Here is a 12961-nt window from a genome sequence, read left to right as displayed (position 1 = left end):
TTATCCTTGCCTATTCTTTTCTCTGGGCTTAATTTTACTCCTCCTCTTGCCACCCCCCATTTTTTTAATTCCTTAATTATTTGGATATTTCTATCATTGAGTGAATAAGAAAGTGCAGCTTGCTAAGATAAACTGGTACTTGCTTGGAATCATAGATGCAAAAGAAATTACGTTTTTTTGCATTTAATAGAACTTCAATATTTCCAGAACACCTGAGGTTTTAGTGTCCTCCTCAAAATTTACTGAGTTCATGGAGATAGTTGTGATCTCTTCAGACAATTTCTGCAACAGATATAAAAGTTGAATGATGTTCATAAAACTGCATAAAGAACAAGGAAGAAAAATCTGATGACTACAAAAAAATTCTTTTTTTTTTTTTAAAGGGTTTCAGTTGGTCCTAGAATTACCCTGTCATAGTTTTTCTTCTTTTTTTTTTAAGGGAAAAAACCCATTGATTTATTAAAGAATGAAGTCTTTCCATGGAAAGATAGATATCAATTTTGACTATTGAAATATTCAGAATATTCATGTTTGCATGACTAACACAAGAGATTATAAGAAACTGAGTGGAGAGTCAATCTACTTCTCCCTCACACCCTAGTTTTAGGAGGAGGGAGAAAAGCTTTTCTAGGGACACTGATTTAGCTTAGTGGTACAGTGGAATACTGTTCATTTAAGGGTAAAAATGAAAACAACATCATAGCAGGATCAAGAGGTTCTATAATGTATGGTTATCAATTGTGATGTCTGAGCAAAATAAAAACCACAGAAAATAAGAGCTTGACAAAACACTTAAAAATTTTGAATATTAACAAATTTGTCATAATTTATTTTGGTTAGAAATCTCTTGTATTTAAGAGTGACCAATTAACCATATTGCCCTTGCACCATGATTAATACTCTTTAGTGTTATCTCACTAGGAGAAATGATTGATGGGCTTTTTGATGTCTCGCTATACAGTTACAGCTTAATTGTTCTGTCTCACCTATTGAAACGTTTTTGGGTCTATTTCCTTCTGCCAGTCTGAGCACCTTAGAGGAAGCTGAGGAGAAAGGGATTGCTGGGAAGAGAAGAAAAATCCTCAGTAACAGGAATTCCCTACAAGAACTCGCAGCAGCCCTGCCACTTGCCTCACAAACAGCTTGACAGCCATAAAAATTATAAAACTTATTTGAAGGATGGCTGTAGTCAGCCACCCACAGATAAAACAGAGTAAAAAAACCAGCCGAAAACAACAAGCCCAAAACTGTGTATGTAGGTAGATCCTTGACGTGGCATCTTAATACATTATGTGTTTTTGCATGAAAAATAGACTTGCTTCTTGCATTTCAACTAAGAACCAAGTAAAGTATCATTTTTACTCAAGTTATTAAGAGTCGGGTCTAATTAATTATTAGCTATGGATATTTTATACGCTGATTTTTGGTCCTTTTCCCATTGATGGATAGATCCAGATTTTTCCCAACCTGTCACAGGTCTCTGAATGGTACATGCAGGCAATTTAAACCACTGGGTGGCTCTTGAACCTCAGCCACCTATTATTTCTATGAGCATGGCATAGTTTTTCCCCTGACAGAGCTATAAACGTTAATAAGCTGGAGGATAGCTATTGCCTAAATGGGAATATAAAGGATTTTCTACAGTCTGTTTATGACTTATCATCAGATGAAAATCCAAAGTTCATCAAATTTCTAGGATAGTTTTTTTTTTTTTTTAAATCTGAATGTTCATGCACATTTATGCATAAATCATGTGTTTTTATGAATACTACAGAAGCAGACTGAGCTTAGGGCAAGACTATAATCAAATTTCTCTCTGTTCTGTCTAATCTGCTCTAAAGAACAGCAATAAAAAATCAGTGGGCTCAAGGAGAAAGAGAATGTAACATTTCTCCATGCTAAGGAACCCAAATGTTCTACATAGGTGATTTAAAGGACTTTCCTAAGGGTAAAAGAAGTCTTTACAAGATAATCTGAGAATTCTGTAAGGTACTTTATGAATGCTTTTTACCTGCTTTTTGGGAACCGTTGTATAATTAGCCTTTTTTTTTAATTCATCACTGAATTTTCACCCATGCCTAGAATTTATTTACTGACAAAAGACAAAAAAATACTAGACAATGAATCATCACACAGAGGCAAAGATTAGTGATGACAACTTGTGCAAATAGCGCTGTAAACCTTCTGTAATGAGAAGCTGCTGAATGATAACATCATAGAAAAAAAGAAAATGGTTGATTTATAGCTTACATTAAGGTAACACCTATGAGCTGTAAAATCATGGCCCCACTGTGTTCAGCAAGTAGTAAAGACTACCAATCCTGTCCTAGAGTGCTTTGTATTCGTGAGATCTTATAAGGGCTATGATGCTGTCAATAAATCTTGTTTGTGTGCCCCCAGGTGTGTTACTGGAAAGGACACCTGCTAAGGAGACCTTTCTCTCCTCCCAGGCTAGTACTACCGTGGGCAGTACTGTCCCCCAGTCAGAACAGCACTGCATCTGCCCATGGACTCATCTGCAGGGAAGGAAGCAGTATAACATGTACACAATGAGCAGCTATCTGCCGTACGTTGTTTACTTTAGGCTGGACAGAGACTTGTCAGATGCAGTGAAAAGAGGATGCCTTGTCGTACCTTGGACTTGACCCAGTGCAGTGATCAGGTACCATATGCGTGCTCTGTGCCACTGCACTGTGGGCCAAGGAAGCTTGTGAGCAGGGAAAGGGAAGGGGTCTAGTCCCACCGCCCATTCCCTTTCTACAGCCTCACAGACTGCCCTTTTTCTTTAGCAATCATGCTTAAAGGGTTCAGTAATAGGTATCAGGTATCAATAATGCTCTAGGTATTACCTATATTTATATTACCTACAATATATGTAAATTACCTGTAATAGGTATTATAGGTATGAATAACACCCTAAAGAACAGGCACGTGACATGCGTCCTCACTCCATCAGTAATTTGCCATTAAAAAGTCAAGATAATGGAATGCATAAAATATATGAACGTCCTCATGTATGTAATATCCCTTCTGGATTCTGCCACTGCAGGGAACTGTAGAGTCATGGACTAAGATGGGTATTTACAACTGAGCTCTGAAGAGACAGCAAAAGCCCATTAGCTCTGACCCTATGACACTCCACAGGAAAAAAAAAACCAAAACCAAACAGAGCACTGTGTTAATGAAGAGCGGCTCTCAAATTAAAAGGTTTTTAAAACTGATTCTCAAAATCTCACCTAAGAGGCTGTTTTAGCTTGCTCTGAACAGAGGCCTCTCAGCTCAAATGGAGACAAACAGGAAGAGAACTGGGAAATATAAAATTAACTGGCCTGAAGCAGGCACTAGGGACCAGCTGCTATTTATTATTTGAGGAACAATCTGACATTCAGGATTCTTGCAGTAAGAAGTAAAGTTACTGACCTGCAAGACTACTGTGCCTGAAACTATCCATGAAGAAGTGAGGGAATGAGAAGCAGACAGCTAGAGAGCTGCAGTCACAGCTAGAGCACAAAGCAGCATTCAGCTTAAAATCAGATGTCAGAAAAAATAAAGCAAGGAGTACAACTTCAGAATGGAAAGACTTCCTAGAAAAGCCGAAAGAGAAAATCCAGTCTGGCATTAAAAGCGTTACTGCAAAATTGCGGAAGTTGAGCTGTCTGCAAGAGACACTTCACACGTTCAAGTGATGCAGTGAATGTGAAATGTAATGTGTTATGTCACCATTTCTCACTTCTTGGGCTTCATCGTAAAGCTAGCAGCCTGATGGAGGAATCGCATCATTTTCAACATAAGGTTTAATTATTAAAGAAAGCGAAAGAAATTACCTAGAGGGATACTGATTTTTTTTTTTTTTTCCATAATAAAAAATGAACAGGTGGAGCAGCAGTCAGGAAAACACAAATCTGCTACAGCTGGGAAAATCCCCATTTAGAGTTCTTATATAGTATCAATTCTAGAAGATGAGACTATTTTCAAGACACTCAAGACACAAATCCAAATTTCAGGCAATCAAGAGAATACTAGTGATAAGCCATTTAAAAATTCCCAGCAGAAGACGAAAGCAGCAAGAAGGAAAATGCAAGGGAAAAGACTACTCAACACATTGGCAAGGGGACAATTGCAAAGACTAGCAATGAATGTGGGTTTATTTGAGAAAAGCGTACTATTCAAGGTGGAATACATAAGACGTCTTTTTTCTCCAGAGAAATAGAAGAATAATAAGCAGGAGACCAATGTCAGTGCTAACAGAGATGGAAATAAATGGAAGAGAAAACCATCAATTCTTCCCAAGGCATCCCCAGTTATCAGAACTGTCCATCAAGGGAAGAATTAGATCTCCAAGATGGAGAATATACTTGTCTTGGACTGCAATATAATTAGCCCAAGCACTGACAGTGACAAATGTATACAAAAAAAATGTGCTATGGGAATTTACAGTGAGAAATCAAACTACATTCAATTGTGAATATGACACAATAGGAACCAAAAGGTATTTGTCACTGCAGTCAGACAAACCTGCTTCCAGACTGCCAAGGCACTTCATGACTTCCAACTGTTTGATTAAACTGAAAAGTTATCATCTGTGACTTTTGCCTTCAAAGTAGAGTTTACAGAACTAAAGGTGTGGTTCTCTCCAGCAATCAGAGAGTGAATGGTTGGTAATCTGAGGACACATAGCACTTGCTTCCCTATTTACTTTGTCTTTTAATTCAAATCTTTGCAATAAGCCTGCCCACCATTTTCCTGAACAGAATTTTTTCTGCCCAGCAAGCACTGACACATACAATAGAAATTCTGGAAATATGTCCTGTTTTTGACAGAAGCATACCTTAAACTCACTGTTATCAATAACCCAGAAACTGTACTCTCTGAAGATGAGAAGTGAGTTAGGCTACTAATCTGATAAAGTATGGCAGGTACTTCTCTTAGCTTGTTCCTAAATGGAGCTTAAAAAGCCTCTTGAAACCATTTTTAAAAGCTGTCATCTTCGCATCCTTTAAGTTCTTTGACATAAGGTAACGAGAGTGGCATTGCCATCCTATCCTTCCTTAATCCTTACAGGGGTTTTCTCTTTCAAGTAACAAAATTTAGCCCCTGATAAACAAAAATATTACTTATTTTGCATTACATATAGTTTCTTATGCACTCACATCAATATGTCTTGACATCCTGCAGTACTTAAATTAGCCTATATCAGGTGTTTGCCTTTCCATTCTCTTCTCGAGGGACAAACATTCATTTTTCTTTTTTCTTCTCAACTAATTATTCATGTTTTTATTTTGATAGAGAATGGAAATAAAAGTCTGTAATGGTCCCCAGTTGCCTGGGAACATCATTCAATCTTAAACGAGATCAATTCTGTCAGATACTTGTCCAGCAGAGGTGCCAGTATAATAAGGAGTTAACACTGATCAGTCCTATGACTGACGTTACACAGAAGGTCGCAGTGTTCTGCTGTGATCTTATAATAAAGCAAAGCTTTAAAGTGACATACCAAGATTGCCAGACAAAATAAAGACCATTGTGCACCTCATCACGTTCTATTCCAAGTTTTCTTCATTGTCTCATCGAATGCCCAACACTTGTGTATTTAAAACGAGCAAAAACTGTCCTCCTAATGAAAAGTAGCTGAAGCAGAAGTTCTTATCAGATACAGGTGATGACAAAGGAACCACAACAATACACAAAGAACAGCTATGTAATAAACTAAGGCCTTAATAGGCAGCAAAGTAAAATAAAACTGAATTAAATAATAATCAACGTGTGTCAAAACTGCCTAAGATGTCTCAGGGAAGGTGGAAGACAGCGTTTCAGAGCTTAAACATTTCAGCCAAGGGCACAGAAGTACACTTATAGCATGCATTTGACTGTTGTTAGGGCCTTCATCCTTGGTCCAATGAACCTCCTGACATCCTGTTGATGTGCTCAGACTACGACCTGCATATACGTCTCAGAAAGCTGGCAGAGTGCTATTTGTGTGTAGCTCATCAGTCTCACGGCAAACACCAGGGAGATCCAGACTGTCCCTCTCCCTCATCACCCCTCTCGCAGCAGGGTAGGCTGTTTGCTGATATCCTGTCCTCAGGAGACCAAGATTTTCAGGCATAGTCTTACAGGACTACAGAGGGCACTGGCCTGAGACAGGAGAGTCAGCTATTTCAATGACTCACTAATTAGGGCTTTAACTTGGACATGGGGACAGGCCTAACTGTACTTGGTGGCACAACTGAGGGTGTGATTCATCAGACTAGATGCATCTGAGCCAAACAGCCAACAGACATCAGGAGGTGGAGTACAGAGTGCAACCTCCTCACTAGAGTGGAAGGCTCAACTTTTCTCATCTCACAGTAGGTGCCAAAAGATTTCAGCTGAAACATGGCCCAGTTGTGCCCAATTGTCTTCCTTGGCTATAAACTGAGCTTAGCACGACTAGCTTAGATGGCAAGTGCCGTATCTGAAGTTAAGCAAGACAAAAGCCACTGCTAGTTTCAGAGCTCAAGGAGCTTGGCGGCTGATCCTATGCTTAAGACAATACTGTTTGATTCAAGCTCATGTGCCTTCCTCTTCTCTACAGCTGTGCACAGTCACATTGTTTACTGAGAGGAGATCCTTAACTCTACCCGAGCATCCAAACTACTCTGGTTACCTTTCATAATAAAAAACAACCAAAGACAAGACAGGGTGAAAATTCTGATCTCAGTGGCTCAAGAAGCAGAAAAAAAACCTTGGATGGTTCTAACAGCTATTAGAAACGTTAAAAGCAAAATAGACGAGGAGGTGCTTTCAGTTGTAAGAACAAACCCACAACTTTGCAGCTCTACACGTTGCACAAACAAAAGAAAGTATCAAAGACCCTACAGCCTGATAAAGCGATGTCTTCCAAACATCTAAACTGAATAAACTATTACGCAAAAAAATTCCCTCCTGAAAGCTTCTCAGTGAATAAACTGCAATTTACCTTGTTGCATTTTATAAGTGTCTCTGCATAAGCTTCCATTTAAGATGACTGAGAATGTCATTCTGGTAATTTACTACTCCTTCCTCTTATGTATCTTGCTCTTTAGCAGCCAATCATATTTTTTTAAGTTCATTTCACCTTTAAATCATCAGTCTAATGCTAATATATTCCTGTAGCAATGCTGCAGTCATTACTGCAAAGTATATTTTAATAAGAAAACCTGTTCACAAAATGCATGATGATATACTCCAACACCTTTTTTAAATTATTTATGCTGCTAAGCATGCTTTCCTCTTATGATTTCTTTTATTCACCATGCTTTGCTTCCACTGCAACTTCTTGAGCAGTTTCCAGAGCTCTGTGGAAACCTGAAACAAATGGGTATTCCATATCCCTACTGGTGGAGGACTTCTAACATTTTGTGCCATGTAATACTTGAAGCAGAAAGTTCCACCAGTGTTTCCTTTTCCATGTCTGGTTTTTGGAGAATTGGACTATGACTTTCTCTTACAGTACAAACAGTATGAAGAAGTTCGGAATTCCTTTGTTCATTCCAAACTCACTCTATGCACCACTTTTCATCCTGATCCGATTAATCTAGCTGCTTAAAATTCAGCATATATTTAAGCATGATTGCTACACTGGGGTTACTTTGACTATTGCCTCTATACTTCTATATCATACTGCCCACACTTGTAAAGTCCTTTCAATTTTTTTGCAAATCTTTTCTCAGATACAAGACAGTAAAAGTTTTCTTATGATAGCATAAAAGTCTTTAAAGAAAAGACAATGAAAAAGAGAATTCAGTCACAAAAATTTTGGTTCCTAAGTTATAAAAGAATTAAAGAAAATATGTTGCCTGTTTTAAAGATTGTTCAGGCAACTTCTCTTTCCAAAAGCAGCATTTTTTAAAAAAATAATTATTTCCAAGTACTGACTTTAGGTCAGCCTTATAGCATGCAATACATTTATGAGTCTACCTTATCATTTCAGCAGTAGGTTATGCTTCCATAGCTAGTTTTAAAAGCAGCAGTTCTCAAAGTCAGAATTCTTTCTTATTCTCTATTTATTTTGAATTTATGTCTATAAATAGGACTTGCTGCTCTGGTTCTTTATAATTATTGGAGCTGCTCCCAAACACCTGAAAATAGTCAACTATAACTTTGGTTTGCTGTAGGTCTTAAATAAAAGTATGATTATTAGTATTATTAAACTGACACATTAGTGAGATGCTGATGTTGAAAAATATTAATACAGAACATAATTAAAGTATGTCCAAGCACAGTGGCTTTCAAATGCATGAATGTTCCTTGCTTCTAGTAGAAAATAATGAGTTTATGGGTCATAATTAGTACTAATGCTATTAGTTACAGCAGAGTAGTACAACATACCCTGAGAGTTGATGTAAGGTCATGAATGACCCTACTGAAGCTGAAGAAAGCAAGAATTTCATGATGTCTCTTTGAAGAAGGAGCATAGCATGATTCCATACACCCAGGCTCTGGAGTTCTAAAAAAACCACATTTTTAGTCACCTATTAGCAAATTAAAAGTCCCCATTTCTACAATAAAGCCCAGCAGGAAAGAGTAAGTGGTTTGCTAGTCCAAAGGCAATTCAGTTCAAGAATCATTACTGGCTAATCTTATCCATTTATTAAAAGAAGATTTCTAAGCACATCACAGAAGGGAGGTAGCCTTGAGAATGTCAGGGGTTGTATTCTTATCGTAACAAAAAGCAGTGATAGCAGCTGCTCTGGTCTTTATTACTAGCTACATCCTATGTTTCCCAGGAGATTTTGGAAAAGCTAAAGACATTGGTAATGCCTCCACTCCTCTGTGTATGAGGAGAGGAGAAGGGTAGGCTGGAATAAACAAGTCTGAAATTTCAGAAGAAGAAAAAAAGAAGAGTTGTTCTTCATCAGAAAGACTGTTGCAATCTGTCATCACAGAATGAGAATTGCAAAAGATTTATTTCAGCCTTTCAAAATGTCAGCAATCTCTTTTTCCTAGAGACTGCCTTCAGGTTTCCTTCCACGCAGCCAAGAACACTTTCAGCCTTGGCAGTCTTGTTCAAGTCTTCTTGAGCTGCCATTTAAGACTTTCTGCTTTGGAGAAGGGCTGTCTCAAATGCTTAAGGTTGGCTCCACACCATGTGGCGGCCTTCTCCCTCAATGCTCCCTGGGCTCCTGGGGCGAAATAAGAGGAAACATTTTAACGTTGCAGAGTGTACATAATCCAATAGAAAATAATTCCATTGGAATATTTTTAATCAGCTTTAATTACAATAACTCACTAGCGTACATCATAGCAAGACCATAGAGCTAATTTTATGACAACCTTTGGTATTTCTAGGTGAAATGTGCTATTACAGGGTTATTCTAATTGAAGCTTGGGCAAAAGATCCTGGTACCGCTAAAGAAACATCCAGAGGAACATGTAATTCTTCTGTATGAGAGAGGTTTTAACCAGGCTCTTACCTAATCCCTTGGTGGCTTTTATTACTGAACCAAACCCACTGCAAAAATAGAGGACAGTGACACGTGAGACATATTAGGAACCCAGGTTCTCCCCAAAGCAGAGGGAATTCAGCCCTCCTCAGAGCATCTGCCCCAGCAAGAACAGAAGATCTATATTCTCCCTTCACCTCCAGTAACATCCCCAGTTAGTCTTCACACCTTTCGTGCTTGTAGAGGTGAGGAAATGCTAATTTGTTCACTCTTAATAATTGCTTTGTTCCTGAGGAGTTTCATTCATAGTGATCCCCTTCTCCTGCAACATGCCCAGCAGTGAAACCTGAAGACATACTTTGCTATTCAGGACTCTCTTGTTGCAGGGGGGTGTGGGGAGGCAGTAAAAATAGGCAATAGGAGCTAGTGCTGCTCTAAAAAAGCAGATTTGGAAAGAGAGATGGGTGCAAATTTCCACGGTATCAGATTCTGTCAATTTTGTTCCTCGCACTGTTTTCCCTTGTCTTCAGCTCAAAAAAGTTGCTCTCTGCCCTTTGCACCCTACCTGTAGGCAATCAGCAACACTTCTTTTCCTGAAAGAGGCAACTCTGGGCTTCTGTGAAAAGTATCCTAGGAAACAGCAGGAGAGTCCCCAGGGCATGAAAACTACCTTTTCTTGCGTGGGAAATGGAGCCACAGCATGGTGGTAAACATAGGAACTCATTGGCAATGGCAGAATTCCACTTGTGCTGGAGAATGGAAAGAAAACTGACAAATTGGACACTTCTAGTAACTATTGTTAGGAAACTAACAATTACAGCACATAAATGTGGAAATGAGACTTAACTGAACACCCACATGCTCTGCGGAGGTGCTCAGTACCACGCATGTCTCCTGCAGATGTTTCAAATAAAACTGAAGTCTTCAGTTAAAATAATCATTTGAATGTAGAAAGACCAGGTAGGAAGAAATGGTGCAAAGGAAGGTAAACCAGCAAAATGAGGTACCAGACCAGGCTGTCAGCTGTACAGAGAGAAAGAACCATTTCTTCATATTAAACTGGGTTGGTTTCTGGCTGCTAGGTTAGGGGGTCATACAGTACTATGGAGAGATGGGGAACCAAACTGTAGATGCAATGCATGTTTTAAGCCTGGTTCTTCTAGACCTACCTGAAAACACAGGGTCTGAGAATAGCCCTCTGTATTGATTTTGAGTCTTTGGCAGCAAGCTTATTTAGCCTCTAGGGAAGCAAAGAGATTGCATTAAATATAATTAAATGAAGCATAGCAGAGAGAGTACTGCAGCAAGGTCCTGATCCAGAGATAATGATAAACTAATTAAATTAAACCAATTAAGGTTGGAAACAATACTCATAATCGGATTATTGCATTTTAAACCCGAAAGGCAAGACTGCATCATGGGGCAGGGAGTATAGCGCCAGTACTGAATGCAGTAAGATTCAAGGCAAAACCACCATCTAGCCATATTACATCCAAACCTACCACCTGAGAGGCAATGGTACCTGCTAAATCATTGTATCTTGGATAACTCCGTACACAACACCCATATTTTCAATACTACAACAAGGCAATATTTGACAATATAGGCCAAGATCCAAAGGGCAGTGTTTGCGGGCAGCCTGAACACATGGAGAAAGCATTTTACTAATAAGAGAAAGAAGAAAAAGAGCAGGGCGATCTCCTTGCATGGACTACTTCCTCTCTGGACTTGCTGGCATCTCAGCCTACAGCCTTGAGAATGACAAAGCTGGGATTTTTCCCCACCCCCAGTGCTTTGTTGGGGAGATTCTCTATTTAACCACTTCTAGCTGGAACAGGCATACACTGCTGATCAGCTGGGTACTGAATTGAGTTACTCCATGTTATTGACCTTGAATTTACTTTGCAGCTGGTTTACATCTGTTTTGTTTCAGTGTAGAAGGGGTGGTGCTGTTTGTGAGGGGAGCTGCTCTTCATGTGGCTGATTGGTCTGGGGTAGGAGCTTAATTCACCACTGATTGAGTTTCCGCAAGCATACCCCAGAAATTATTCTTAAAACATGCATTTATAAGCTATGTAAAGGACAAGCTGATTGATGTTGTATGACCAGATTCAAAGCTGACAGAATTAGGTCTAGCTATTTATCAATTTTGAGTCACAATCTCCCGGGTCAGCAGTTACAGTAAGAAGTTGCTTTCTCTCACTTAGACTGACAGTAGCAGGCAACTCTTTCTACCCTCAAGTGCCTGAGAGGAGATCAGAGAAAGCCAGGTTGATGGCAAGATGGTAACTCTCTTGCTGGGAAAACAGTAGCAAAACTTATATTCCTAGCTGGGTCCCAGCTGGTAAAAAAGTGGAGAGCTAGTTAATTGCTGTGTACAACATTGCATCACATCTAACAAGGTGTCACCACAGCATGTTGGCATGTAATAACAATTAGGTAATAGATTGCTGTTGTAGCAGCTAGTATTCCAATTCTCATTACAGAAAGATTTTTGCAATGTCATTTGCCTAGTTTAAGAAAGCTCTGAGGTTAAACAGATGACTCGAAGATGAAAGCATCTGCCAGCTACTGGAAAAGTCAAAACTTTGCTATATAAAGACTAAACTAACACAGTATGTGGTGCTATTAACAGAAAGGAAAAATCAGATGCTACCTTCAGTTTTCATTACGAAGTAGATCATTCTCCTCAGTTAAACTTTAAATAAAAGCTGATGTCATCAGTCACACTTTGCAAAGGCCTAAGTGGGAGGTTTTCCTTGCAGTCAAGGTTTTCAGTAGTAGAATCCTATTTCAAATGAAACCAAGTACTCAAACAAAACTGAGGAGTGGAGGAAAAAAGATAAAAAACAACCAGAAAAACAGCACAGTTATTTACTATACATTTTATTACATAGTGCAAGGTTCAATGGAATTTATTTGTTTTTCCTCAACATTATAGAAAAATTCCTAAATTCAACTGTGTCCAAATTATATCTGTAGCAGATGTATCCCTGGCCAAAATATTAGAAGACAGATTTCAGTGTGCCTCCTCCCTTTCTCCAGCTAATTCTTTCTTTAATAAAATGAAACAAGGAATGTAGCAAGGTAGAACGAAGTTATATTGGGGTGGGGAAGTTGGTACTGGCTTGTTTGTGATGGTTCAACTCAATGAACGTTCAAGGAAATTAATAAAGAGTCTACTATTCAAGATATATTTTACTATTGTTACAACAAACTTATTTTAACACAGTATTTGTAAGTATTTCTTAAACTATCAAATTTTTTTGAAATTTTGAATTTTTTTGAAAGGTGCTGATGCGGTATGTCAAAATGTTTTTTTTTGTGTTCTGTTGAAACAGTGGCAACAGTGGCTCATTTCAAGGCTTTCTCAGCCCACATAAAGCCCCTTTCTCCCCCCTATGCGGAAAGCACTATCATTTTTTTCTTTTGCTGCTTAGAGGTAAGGAATCAAGAAAATTAAATCAAGCACAGGAACAATTCATTTTACTAGGATGCAAAAAACGAAGTGCCTGTCTCCAGGACTGAAGTAGTACTAATGTGGTGCATTGAAGTTG

Source organism: Gavia stellata, chromosome 6 (assembly GCF_030936135.1).
Source record: "Gavia stellata isolate bGavSte3 chromosome 6, bGavSte3.hap2, whole genome shotgun sequence".
In the NCBI taxonomy this organism is placed as follows: domain Eukaryota; kingdom Metazoa; phylum Chordata; class Aves; order Gaviiformes; family Gaviidae; genus Gavia; species Gavia stellata.
This window is presented reverse-complemented; position numbering follows the sequence as displayed.